The following is a 14,196-nucleotide window of genomic DNA, read 5'->3' as shown; positions in this document are numbered from 1 at the left end:
CCTAAGATGAAACACAGCAAATAGTAGAAGGGCAGACTAGATGGACCAGGAGGTCTTTTTCTATGTTTCTATGTTTCTTGTATCAACAGTCCCCCAAAAATAGTGGTGTTGACTTTTGTCCAAACCAGACAAAAGACAAAAGTGTATGGACCTCATTTGCCTTCAATCTTTCCCCTGAGGATGCCGTATTTTTGTGGGTGTCTCATCCCATCTCTGAAATATTTTAACTTCTGCTTTTTAATAGTTTTATTTATTTATTTATTGTATATGTATATGCCGCTCACTCCAAACGGACTGAGTGGCCAACAACAGGAATAAATACAACAACAATCTCTGGCAGTTCTGTGTTAGCAAAAACTTCAGAAGAGAAGGATTTAGGGGTAGTGATTTCCGACAGTCTCAGAATGGGTGAGCAGAGTGGTCGGGCGGTAGGGAAAGCAAGTATTTATTTTTATTTATTATTATATATTTATTACATTTGTATGCCGCCCTTCTCCGAAGACTCGGGGCGGCTCACAACAACAGAACAATACAAATCCAATAGTTAAAAAACAATTTAAAACCCTTAATATAAAAAACAATCATACGTCTCATACAAACCATACGTAAATCGGGAACGGCCCAGCGGAATCAATAGTAGAATGCTTGGCTGCATAGCTAGAGGTATAACAAGCAGGAAGAGGGAGATTGTGATCCTGCTGTATAGAGCGCTGGTGAGACCCCATTTGGAATACTGTGTCCAGTTCTGGAGACCTCACCTACAAAAAGATATTGACAAAATTGAACGGGTCCAAAGACTGGCTACAAGAATGGTGGAAGGTCTTAAGCATAAAACGTATCAGGAAAGACTTCATGAACTCAATCTGTATAGTCTGGAGGACAGAAGGAAAAGGGGGGACATGATCGAAACATTTAAATATGCTAAAGGGTTAAATAAGGTTCAGGAGGGAAGTGTTGGAATTGGGAACGGAAGCAGAGTGCCAATCACTGCAATTTGCATACCGGCGATGTGACATGGGCCACTCAAGGGGACTGAAGGGCTCTCCTTGAGGCTTCATTCTGAGCCAGCTGTAGTTTCCGGATATCTTCAAGGGCAGCCCCACGTAGAGTGCATTGCAGTAGTCCAAGCGAGAGATAGATCAGGGCTTACCAAGCGCTGGGATTTCTATCATGGGGCCATATGGGATTCTGCAACCGTTGTAAACTGCAAGGGCTGCTTGTCAGTCATTGTTTCCGGTGCTGTTGTGCAAAGTTGTGCCACCTTTGTTGTCCCAATGCAAGGACAAAAATGAGTTGCGCAGTGCCTTCTAGTGGTGAGAAACGAATACAGCAACTTACAATATTTTTCTAAAATCTTGTGTAAGAGTAGCCTTCTGTTTATAATTTGGCTTAATAACATGAGTTTAACCTTCAAAGGAGCCTTGAAAAGGGGATAAGGCAGTGGATAAGGGAGTGGGTCTTATATTAATTTTTGTTCCAAAAGAGGCTTTCTGGCTTATTTTCTGGGAAACAAAATAGATAATACAATGGTACCTCTACTTACAAACTTAATTTGTTCCATGATCAGGTTCTTAAGTGGAAAAGTTCTTAAGAAGAAGCAATTTTTCCCATAGGAATCAATGTAAAAGCAAATAATGCATGCGATTGGGAGTAGATGCCCTGTTTCCTCCAAGGAGATTCCTAGAGAGGCCCCATGGAGGCTTCTCTCCGCCTTTTCTGGCCCTGTTTCCTCCCAGGAGATTTCTAAACAGGTCCCACAGAGGATTCTCCCCACCTATTCTGGCCCTGTTTCCTCCCAGGAGATTCCTAAAGAGGCCCCTCCGAGGATTCTCCCTGCCTTTTCTGGCTCTGTTTCCTCTCAGGAGATTCCTAGAGAGGCCCCACGGAGGCTTCTCCCCGCCTTTTCCAGCCCTGTTTCCTCCCAGGAGATTCCTAGAGAGGCCCCAAGAGGCTTCTTCCTGCCTTTTCCGGTCCTGTTTCCTCCCAGGATATTCCTAGAGAGGCCCCACAGAGGCTTCTCCCCACCTTTTCCGGTTACAGTTTTGGAGGCTCGGCTTTGTAAGTGGAAAATGGTTCTTGAGAAGAGGCAAAAAAATCTTGAACAACTGGTTCTTATCTAGAAAAGTTCGTAAGTAGAGGCGTTCTTAGGTAGAGGTACGACGCTACTTGACTTATCACTGGTCACATGATCACTGTTTTAAGTTACAGCAAATCTCTCCAGAATTACAGGAAGTCCTTGAGTTACAACCACAATGGAGGGCAAAATGGATGTTGCTAAGTTAAACGTTTGTTAACTGAGTTTGTCCCGTTTCATACAGGTTTTCTTGGCTTCATTTTTTAAAGTGAATCCCTGCAGTTGTTAAATTAGTCATACCGTTGTTAAGTGAATCTGGGTTCCCCATTGACGTGGCTTGTCCCAAAAAGGGGTCACGTGACTCTGGGACACTGTGACCATCATAGATCCGAATGTAAATCGCGTAACCTTGGGGATGCTGAAATGGTCATAAGTGTGAAAAACAATAATAAGTCAGGAAGGAATCGTAACAAGCACTTGGGGAAAAGGAATCCTCAATCTGAGTATTGTATTGGCAGTTCTGTGTTAGCAAAAATTTCAGAAGAGAAGGATTTAGGGGTAGTGATTTCTGACAGTCTCAAAAGGGGTGAACAGTGGTGACTCCCGGTCCAAGTAGGGCCGCAACTGGTGCACCAGGCGAACCTGGGCAAACGCCCCCCTCGCCACAGCTGAAAGATGTTTCTCTAACGTGAGCTGTGGATCGAGGAGGACGCCCAAGTTGCGAACCCTCTCTGAGGGGGTCAATGATTTCCCCCCCAGGGTTATGGACGGACAGATGGAATTGTCCCTGGGAGGCAAAACCCACAGCCACTCCGTCTTGTCTGGGTTGAGTTTGAGTTTGTTGACACTCATCCAGACCCCAACAGCTTCCGGGCACCGGCACATCACTTCCACTGCTTCGTTGACTTAGAAACTTTGTGGTCGTAAGTTAAGGACTACCAGGAAAGGGACTTTGAGCTCTCCTGCAAAGTGTCAGGGTGGCCTTGCTGTGCGGTAGGTATCCTCTTAGTAACCTGGTGCCCTCTGTTTTGCAGAAAACCTGTCTGTGTAGACGGAGAGGCAGGAGGAGGAGGGCACTCGGATCAGTCAGAGTAATGACCCGGGGTCGAAAGAGATGACTTTGACAAAGAGGAGAATAAATGGAATAGATCCTCAGTTGGAGTCCCTTTCTGTGAGTTTCTTTTGAGGGTTGGGTTGACTGTGTAGATTGTTACTCGTAGCCGTCTCGAAAACCGATTTGCTCAAAAGGTGATTGGACTCCGTTTTTGCCTGGAGATAGCAATAGGGTTAGGAGTTAGTTTAGTTTAGTTTAGTTTATTTAGATTTGTATGCCGCCCCTCTCCGAAGACTCGGGGCGGCTAACAACAATAAAAAACAATGTAACAAATCTAATATTAAAAAGCAATGTAAAAAACCCCAATTTAAGAGACCAATCATACCAACAAACATACCATGTATAAATTCCATAAGCCTAGGGGGGAAGGGAGAAAAATTTTTCAATTCCCCCATGCCTGACAACAGAGGTGGGTTTTAAGGAGCTTGCGAAAGGCAAAGAGGGTGGGGGCAACTCTGATATCTGGGGGGAGCTGGTACCAGAGGGTCGGGGCCGCCACAGAGAAGGCTCTTCTCCTGGGTCCCGCCAAATGACATTGTTTAGTCGACGGGACCCGGAGAAGGCCAACTCTGTGGGACCTAACCGGTCGCTGGGATTCGTGCGGCAGGAGGCCACTTCGCGGTGTGCTTTTACAGCCCCCTCTTAGCAGTTTTACAGAGTCAGACCCTCAGACCCCCCCCCCCCAAAAATGCCTCCTCATTTTAACCACCTCGGGAAGCTGAGTCAACCTGGAGCTGGTCAGGATCGAACTGATGGCTGTGGGGCAGAGTTAACCTGCAATACTGCATTTTAACCCCTGTGCTTCCAGAGAGGGAGGAAGGAAGGAGAAAGAAATAACAATATATCTATGAAAGAATAAAAAAGAAGATATAGTAATAGAACATATCAATGAAAGAATAGAAGAAGAGATATAGGAATAGAAGAAAGGTATAGGAGATATAGGAGAGCAATAGGACAGGGGACGGAAGGCACTCTAGTGCACTTGTACTCGCCCCTTACTGACCTCTTAGGAATCTGGATAGGTCAACCGTAGATAATCTAAGGGTAAAGTGTTGGGGGTTTGGGGATGACACTGTGGAGTCCGGTAATGAGTTCCGTGCTTTGACAACTCGGTGGTCGAAGGAAGGAGAAGGAGAGAGAAGGAAGGAAGGAAAATAGCAGTAGTACTAACACTTATAGACCACTTTTTACAGCCCTTTCAAAGAGTCAGCATCTTGCCCCCAATAATCTGGGTCCTCACTTTACCCACCTTGGAAGGATGGAAAGCTGAGTCAACTTTGAGCCGGTCAGGATCGAACTGCTGGCAGTGGGCAGAGTTAGCCTGTAATAGCAATAGCACTTAGATTGACGGCATGTCACAGAAGTGAGTACCATCCCCCTCACATTTTATAAATATTTATCTTTTCATGTGACCACATTGAAGAAATGAACACTTGGCTACAATGTAAAGTAGTGAGTATACAGCTTGTATAACAGTGTAAATGTGCTGTCCCCTCAAAATATAATGGCACACAGATTTTAATGTTTAAAAAGCTGGCAAGAAAAGTGAGTACGCCCCTAAGTAATCATGTCCGAACGGGACCCAAATTGTAAATACAGTGATCCCCCGGGTATTGCGATCCCGATCATTGCGAAATGGCTATATGGCGATTTTGCAACCCGGAAGTAAAAACACCTTCTGCGCATGCGCGCCCTTTTTTCTATGGGCACGCATGCATAGATGGCGCCGGGCAGATCAGCTGCTGGGCGGCTTCCCTAGGTCTTCCCCCTCTTGCTGGCGGGAGGGCGAGCGGTGGGCATCAGCGAGGAGTTTCCCCACCGCCCACGCAAACTCCTCGCTGCCGCCCGCCCACCCTTCGCCCGCCCACGCCGTTCATTCTCGCCGCTTCCCAGCTGAGTCCTGAAGCGAATTGGCTTCAGGACTCAGCTCGGAAGCGGCGCGAGCGAGCGGCGCGAGTGAATGGCTTGTCTGCCGCCTGCCTGCCCGCCCGCCCCGCCCGCCCTTCGCCCGCCCACGCCGTTCATTCTCGCCGCTTCCCAGCTGAGTCCTGAAGCGAATTGGCTTCAGGACTCAGCTCGGAAGCGGCGCGAGCGAACGGCTTGTCCGCCGCCTGCCTGCGTGCCCGCCCGCCCTTCGCCCGCCCACGCCGTTCATTCTCGCCGCTTCCCAGCTGAGTCCTGAAGCGTAACCCCACCAACTAGCCACAGTTCACAAGTTCTATACCTAAGTGAAGTCTTCAATGAAAAACACTTCCTCCTTGTAAAAATATATTTTACTTTTCTTCTTAGCAAAATGCTTTTCGAAATAAACTATCACAATACTATCATACAACTCCTATTACATCCACCACTGCAACCACCAACAAACCAGTTAGCACTAAACTACCAACTCACAAACCACTAAATCTCAAACACTATAACAAATCACCCAGCACAATCTCAAACACTATAACAAACCACTCAGCACAAACCACACCCATGCCAGGGTGTTACTCCTGATATATTAGTTACAGCCAATCAGGTTGCAGCAAACGTAGCAGACCCATGATTATGATTATGGCTTCCATCAGCCTTTCCTATGGTTACAAACAATTTTCTTGCATTGTAATAAAGTAGTACCTCTAGATACGAGATTAATTCGTTCCAGAATGGAGTTCGTATGTCGATCAGCTCGTATCTGGAACAAATGGCTTTAGACTTTGTTTCCCCCCCCCTCCCGGTGGAGATAACCAGAAGCAAGGATTCTTGCGCCACCTAGTGGACGCTCAGCTCGTATCCCGAATTTGAGCTCAGGTCTGGAACAGAAATTTCGCTCCCATCGTGGCTCGTATCTTGGAATACTCGCATGTGGAGCAGCTCGTATCTAGAGGTACTACTGTATTACCTTGACAGTGCATCTCCACCTTCCATTTCGGGATGCCCCACAGATGCTCAATAAGGTTTAGCCTCTTGCCCCCAACAATTTGGATCCTCACTTTACTGATCTCGGAAGGATGGAAGGCTGAGTCAACCTTGAGCTGATCAGGATCGAACTCCTGACAGTGAGCAGTGAGTTAACCTGTGGGTACTACGTTCTAACCACTGCACCACTAAGGCTCTTCTCATCCAATGCTTTGCTTCTCATCCAAGAAGCCTCATCAAGTAGGATGGCAAGGGAGGAGCAGAGAAGCCATATGGAAAGATAGGTACTCATAGGTACAATGGAATTTGCATACAAGTAGTCCTCAATTTACAGCAGTTCACTCAGTGACCATTCAAAATCACTATGGCACTGAAAAAAGCGACTTATGACTGTTTTTTAATATTTATGACCATTGGTCATTTGATCAAAATTTAAACACTTGATAACTGACTCATAATTATGACAATTGCAGTGCCTCAGTGTCACGACACCTTTTGCCACCCTCTGACAAGCAAAGTCAGATTCTCTTAAAAACTTAAAAACTGGGCTAATAATTTAATAACAGGGTGTCCAGCAAACCTGGAAAACACGGAAATCAGGGAACTATCAGGGAAATTGTCGGTTCAGGAAATATCAGGGAAATTGTCGGTTCAGGAAATATCAGGGAATTATCAGGGAGATCAGCGGTTCAGGAAATATCAGGGAATTATTGGGGAAATCGGTTGTTCCTAAAATATCAGGGAATTATCAGGGAAATCAGTTGTTCTTAAAATATCAGGGAACCTCGTCGGTTCAGGAAATATCAGGGAATTATCGGGGAAATCGTCGGTTCAGGAAATATCAGGAAAATCGTCGGTTCAGGAAATATCAGGGAATTATCGGGGAAATCGGTTGTTCCTAAAATATCAGGGAATTATCAGGGAAATTGTTGGTTCAGGAAATATCAGGGAATTATCAGGGAAATCAGTTGTTCCTAAAATATCAGGGAATTATCAGGTAACTCCGTGGTTCAGAAAATATCAGAGAACTCGTCAGTTCAGGAAATATCAGGGAAATCGTCGGTTCAGGAAATATCGGAGAATTATCGGGGAAATTGGTTGTTCCTAAAATATCAGGGAATTATCAGGGAAATCGTCGGTTCAGGAAATATCGGGGAATTATCGGGGAAATTGGTTGTTCCTAAAATATCAGGGAATTATCAGGGAAATCAGCGGTTCAGGAAATATCAGGGAAATCGTCGGTTCAGGAAATATCGGGGAATTATCAGGGAAATCGGTTGTTCCTAAAATATCAGGGAATTATCAGGGAAATCAGCGGTTCAGGAAATATCAGGGAAATCGTCGGTTCAGGAAATATCGGAGAATTATCGGGGAAATCGGTTGTTCCTAAAATATCAGGGAATTATCAGGGAAATCGTCGGTTCAGGAAATATCGGAGAATTATCGGGGAAATCGGTTGTTCCTAAAATATCAGGGAATTATCAGGGAAATCGGCGGTTCAGGAAATATCGGGGAATTATCGGGGAAATTGGTTGTTCCTAAAATATCAGGGAATTATCAGGGAAATCGTCGGTTCAGGAAATATCGGGGAATTATCAGGGAAATCGGTTGTTCCTAAAATATCAGGGAATTATCAGGGAAATCAGCGGTTCAGGAAATATCAGGGAAATCGTCGGTTCAGGAAATATCGGAGAATTATCAGGGAAATCGGTTGTTCCTAAAATATCAGGGAATTATCAGGGAAATCGTCGGTTCAGGAAATATCGGAGAATTATCGGGGAAATCGGTTGTTCCTAAAATATCAGGGAATTATCAGGGAAATCGGCGGTTCAGGAAATATCGGGGAATTATCGGGGAAATTGGTTGTTCCTAAAATATCAGGGAATTATCAGGGAAATCGTCGGTTCAGGAAATATCGGGGAATTATCAGGGAAATCGGTTGTTCCTAAAATATCAGGAAATTATCAGGTAACTCGGCGGTTCAGGAAATATCAGGGAATTATCAGGGAAATTGGCGGTTCAGGAAATATCAGGGAATTTTTGAAAAAACTGGAATAAATCAAGGGGAAAAAACAAACTATATTAAAATGTTTAAAAGTCAGGGAAAAATGATGTAAAAAAACCCCCCCACGGATCGCGCTGGCAGAGTCAAGCAAAAATGAGCAACAATGGCAACAACTTGCTTCCTCAGCTACCGATATTTCTCCACGGCTTAGCCGTTTGGTATGACGTCATCTACGACCGCGCCTTAACTACAGATCGCAAGTTTCAGGGAAATATCAGGGAATTTTCAAACTAGTTTTCACTTAAAAACTAGAGCAGGAAGTGGGACAAAACTCACTTAATAACTCTCTCACTTAACAACATAAGTGTCCCCGGAGTCCTCGGAGAGGGGCGGCATACAAATCCAATAAATAAATAGATAAATAAATAAATAAATAAAATTTTGAGCTCAACCGTGGTCGTAAGTCAAGGACCATGTGTATTGCTTATTCAAGCAAATAAGCTGTGCTTATTCCTATTGCCCTGTGCCCTTATCTTCACAACTATATATGTATATAACGTTTACAGTTCCTTAACTATCTCCAACATTGGAGTTTTTAAGAAGAAACTGGACAACCTACTTACGATTATTTTTCACGCTTATGACCACGATGATCAAAATTCAGACATTTGGTAACTGACTCATAATTATAACGGTGGCAGTGCCCCAGCCTCATGTAAACCACTTTTTGTGACCTTCTGACAAGCCAATGGGAAAGCTAGATTCATTTAACCCATTGTGTTACTAATGTAACAACTCCACTTAGCAGGTATCCTGGTTGTCCTAAAACGGGACAACACACACTGAACAAATGTCTCACTTAGCAACAGTAATTTTGGTCTCGTTGTGGTCGTAAGTTGAGGACTGTCTGTTCACAATTTAAACCCGAAAATACACTAAAGCAGAAGCTTCAAATATGCACCAAAGACAAATTCATTGTGTGTGCAATCACACTTGACCAATAAAGAATTCTATTTTATCTTTGGTGGGATGGCAGAGAGGGGGTCCATCTTTAGATCAGTAGGTTCAAATTGGGCCGCTCCACCCAGCCAGGGTCCACAAGGATCCCATGCCTGTCATGGGGGGGAGGGTAGTGGCATTGAAGACAGAGTCTACGGAGAGGGGGCGGCATACAAATCTAATTAATAATAATAATAATAATAATAATAATAATAATAATAACTGAACCTACAGGAGAATGTGAAATTTCTTGGGTCATTTGTTGAGCAACTATTATTTATTTATTTATTTATTTATTTATTGGATTTGTATGCCGCCCCTCTCCGTAGACTCGGGGCGGCTAACAACAGTAATAAAAAACATCATGTAAATCCAATACTAAAAACAACTAAAAAACCCTTATTGTAAAACTAAACATCCATACAAACAAACATACCATGCATGAATTGTAAAGGCCTAGGGGAAAAGAATATCTCAGTTCCCCCATGCCTGACGACAGAGGTGGGTTTTAAGGAGCTTACGAAAGGCAAGGAGGGTGGGGGCAGTTCTAATCTCCGAGGTGGAGTTGATTCCAGAGGGCCGGGGCCGCCACAGAGAAGGCTTTTCCCCTGGGCCCCGCCAAGCGACATTGTTTTGTTGACGGGACCTGGAGGAGGCCCACTCTGTGGGACCTAACCGGTCGCTGGGATTCCGATGGCACTGAAAAAAAGTGATTGACAACCGGTCCTTGCATACATGATGGTTTGCAGTATCTCCACGGTCACTTTGCAACCCCAACTTTAAGTCTTAAAGTTGACTGCTGGCTGGAGAATTCTGGGAGTTGAAGTCCACAAGTCTTAAAGTTGCCAGGTTTGAAGACCTCTGCTTTACTCAATTTAACCCAGGTTTCTGAGTTCATAAGACACATCCGTTCACACAGATGGGAGTTCACACAAAAATAATAATTCTCATGTAGCTAACCTAGCCACAGCTGTTAAATGTTGGTCTGATATTAGCTGTGGGTCTAGGACAGGGGTCGGCAAAGTTGGCTCTTCTATGACATGCGGACTTCAACTCCCAGAATTCCCGAGCTAGCATGATTGGCTCAGGAATTCTGGGAGTTGAAGTCCACAAGTCATAGAAGAGCCAAGTTTGCCTATGCCTGGTCTAGGAGGACACGCAAGTTGCAGACCCATTCTGAGGGGGACAATTTCAACCCCCTCTCCGAGCCAAAGATGGACAGTCGATACAGTCTTTAGGAGGCAGTGCCACACCCACTAGGTTCTTGTCTGGGTTACGTCTGAGCCTGTTGACACCCATCCAACCCTCTTAGGGAGGGGGAAAGAATTACAGTGATATCTCTACTTACGAACGTAATTCGTTCCGTGACCAGGTTCTTAAGTAGAAAAGTTTGTAAGAAGAAGCAATTTTTCCCATAGGAATCAATGTAAAAGGAAATAATGCGTGCGATTGGGGAAACCACAGGGAGGGTGGAGGCCCTGTTTCCTCCCAAGAGATTCCTAGAGAGGCCCCATGGAGGCTTCTCCCCACATTTTCCGGCCCTGTTTCCTTCCAAGAGATTCCTAGAGAGGCCCCATGGAGGCTTCTCCCCGCCTTTTCTGGCCCTGTTTCCTCCCAAGAGATTCCTAGAGAGGCCCCACGGAGGCTTCTCCCCGCCTTTTCTGGCCCTGTTTCCTCCCAGGAGATTCCTAGAGAGGCCTCATGGAGGCTTCTCCCCACCTTTTCCGGCCCTGTTTCCTCCCAGGAGATTCCTAGAGAGACCCCACGGAAGCTTCTCCCCGCCTTTTCCGGCCCTGTTTCCTCCCAGGAGATTCCTAGAGAGGCCCCACGGAGGCTTCTCCTCCGCCTTTTCCGGCCCTGTTTCCTCCCAGGAGATTCCTAGAGAGGCCCCAGGGAGGCTTCTCCCTGCCTTTTCCGGTTACAGTTATAGAGGCTCAGGTTTGTAAGTGGAAAATTGTTCTTGAGAAGAGGCAAAAAAATCTTGAACACTCGGTTCTTATCTAGAAAAGTTTGTAAGTAGAGGTGTTTGTAGGTAGAGGTACCACTGTATTACACAACGGAATAACAGAGTAGGAAAGGACCTTAGAGGTCTTCCAGACCAACTCCCAGCTCAGGCAGGAAACCCTTCACCATTTCAGACAAATGGTTGTCCAATCTCTTAAAAATGTCCAATTTTGGAGCACTCACAAGTTCTGGGGGCAAGCTGTCCCACTGATTCATTGTTCCCATTAGCAAGAAATTTCTCCTCAATTCTAGTTTGCTTCTCTCCTTGATGGGTTTCTATCCGTTGCTTCTTGTCCTGCCTTCAAGTTCTTTGGAGAATAGTTTGACTCCCTCCCTGCCGATGACTCTAAAGTGTGCAATAGGGTTGATATTCCTGGAGGGGTCTGTAATATGGTAAATTATTTAGCTTTACTAGATAAATTGTCAAAGCAATGGAAACTGCAGTTTAATGTTTCCAAATGTAAAATAATGCACTTGGGGAAAAGGAATCCTCAATCTGAGTATTGCATTGGCAGTTCTGTGTTAGCAAAAACTTCAGAAGAGAAGGATTTAGGGGTAGTGATTTCTGACAGTCTCAAAATGGGTGAGCAGTGTGGTCGGGCAGTAGGAAAAGCAAGTAGGATGCTTGGCTGCATAGCTAGAGGTATAACAAGCAGGAAGAGGGAGATTGTGATCCCGCTATATAGAGCTCTGGTGAGACCACATTTAGAATACTGTGTTCAGTTCTGGAGACCTCACCTACAAAAAGATATTGACAAAATTGAACGGGTCCAAAGACGGGCTACAAGAATGGTGGAAGGTCTTAAGCATAAAACGTATCAGGAAATACTTAATGAACTCAATCTGTATAGTCTGGAGGACAGAAGGAAAAGGGGGACATGATCGAAACATTTAAATATGTTAAAGGGTTAAATAAGGTCCAGGAGGGAAGTGTTTTTAATAGGAAAGTGAACACAAGAACAAGAGGACACAATCTGAAGTTAGTTGGGGGAAAGATCAAAAGCAACATGAGAAAATATTATTTTACTGAAACAAACTTCCAGCAGACGTGGTTGGTAAATCCAAAGTAACTGAATTTAAACAAGCCTGGGATAAACCTATATCAATCCTAAGATAAAATACAGGAAATAGTATAAGGGCAGACTCGATGGATCATGACGTCTTTTTCTGCCATCAGTCTTCTATGTTTCTTTGGGGCAACCCCTCAAATATGGAAACACTGCTATCGTGTCACTCCTAATCCTTCTTTTCATGAAAACAAGACATACCCAATTCTTGCAAGTGTCATTCATATATTTTAGCTTCCGGTCTCCTAATTATGTTTGTTTAGGGTTCTTGGAGATTTTCTTATAGACATTTCATGACCCAACTATGTAACATCATCAGTTCCAGGATGGACAGAGCCACAATGTGGGGAAGGTATTCTGATATGGGTGGCAACTTGCCCAAGAATTTATGCCATCTGCCCACAGCTCCTCGGACAGTTGCCTTTAATCAGGATACATACCTGCCAGGATACATACCTGCCTTCAGGTGTTCTGGAGAACTGGCTGACCCCCCTCTGCGTTGCGAAAGCCCCCTGGTCCTTTTTTCTCCATGAAACTGAAAGGAATCTCTGAAATGGAAATGTGTGTTTCTCATTTTAACAGAGTTTGTTGCAGAAAAGCTCACATTAGAGAAACATCTTTCAGCTGTGGCGAGGGGGGCGTTTGCCCAGGTTCGCCTGGTGCACCAGTTGCGGCCCTATTTGGACCGGGAGTCACTGCTCACAGTCACTCATGCCCTCATCACCTCGAGGTTCGACTACTGTAACGCTCTCTACATGGGGCTATCTTTGAAAAGTGTTCGGAAACTTCAGATCGTGCAGAATGCAGCTGCGAGAGCAATCATGGGCTTCCCCAAAAATGCCCATGTAACACCAACACTCCGCAGTCTGCATTGGTTGCCGATCAGTTTCCGGTCACCATTCAAAGTGTTGGTCATCACCTATAAAGCCCTTCATGGCACCGGACCAGGGTATCTACGAGACCGCCTTCTGCCGCACGAATCCCAGCGACCGGTTAGGTCTCACAGAGTGGGCCTCCTCCGGGTCCCGTCAACAAAACAATGTCGTTTGGCGGGGCCCAGGGGGAAAAGCCTTCTCTGTGGCGGCCCCGGCCCTCTGGAACCAACTCCCCCCGGAGATTAGAATTGCCCCCACCCTCCTTGCCTTTCGTAAGCTCCTGAAAACCCACCTCTGCCGTCAGGCATGGGGGAACTGAGATATTCTTTCCCCCTAGGCCTTTACAATTTATGCATGGTAATGTTTGCATGTATGGATGTTTGGTTTTATAATAAGGGTTTTTTAGTTGTTTTAGTACAGTATTGGATTTACATGCTGTTTTTTGTTACTGTTGTTAGCTGCCCCGAGTCTACGGAGAGGGGCGGCATACAAATCCAATAAATAAATAAATAAAATCCATAAAGCACACACAGGCAGACTGATGCAGCAGGATTCATTTAAATAAAAAAACAAGGTGTCCAGCAAACCTGGAAACCGGGGAATTATCAGGGAAATCAGCGGTATGGGAAATATTAGAGAATTATCAAGGAATTCGTGAAAAAAAGTGAAATTAATCAGGGGGGAAAAAACAAACTGGATTAAAATGTTTAAAAGTCAGGGGGAAATCATGTAAAAAAACAACACGGATTGCGCTGCCTGGCAGAGTCAAGCAAAAATGAGCATAACTGGCAGGAACTGGCTTCCTCAGCTACTGATATTTCTCCACGGCTTAGCCGTTTGGTGTGACGTCATCTGCGACCGTCATCTATGCCTTAACTAGATTGCAAGTTTCAGGGAAATATCAGGGAATTTCCCCCTGGACACCCTGAAAAAACGTTATATACATGTATATGTATACACTGCTCAAAAAAATAAAGGGAACTCTCAAAAGAACACATCCTAGATCTGAATGAAAGAAATATTCTCACTGAATACTTTGTTCTGTACAAAGTTGAAGGTGCTGACAACATGTGAAATTGATTGTCAATCAGTGTTGCTTCCTAAGTGGACAGTTTGATTTCACCGAAGTTTGATTGATTGATTTATTTATTTAATTT

At 44.8% G+C, this 14,196-nt stretch overlaps 1 protein-coding gene across 1 annotated transcript in view; it reads left to right on the top strand.

Moving 5' to 3' along the window:
- PPM1D (protein phosphatase, Mg2+/Mn2+ dependent 1D) overlaps nt 1-14,196 on the top strand; it is a 39,912-nt gene that overhangs the window by 23,539 nt on the left and 2,177 nt on the right. The window lies entirely within an intron of this gene.

This window comes from Erythrolamprus reginae, chromosome 1 (genome assembly GCF_031021105.1).
Source record: "Erythrolamprus reginae isolate rEryReg1 chromosome 1, rEryReg1.hap1, whole genome shotgun sequence".
In the NCBI taxonomy this organism is placed as follows: domain Eukaryota; kingdom Metazoa; phylum Chordata; class Lepidosauria; order Squamata; family Dipsadidae; genus Erythrolamprus; species Erythrolamprus reginae.
This window is presented reverse-complemented; position numbering and strand designations above follow the sequence as displayed.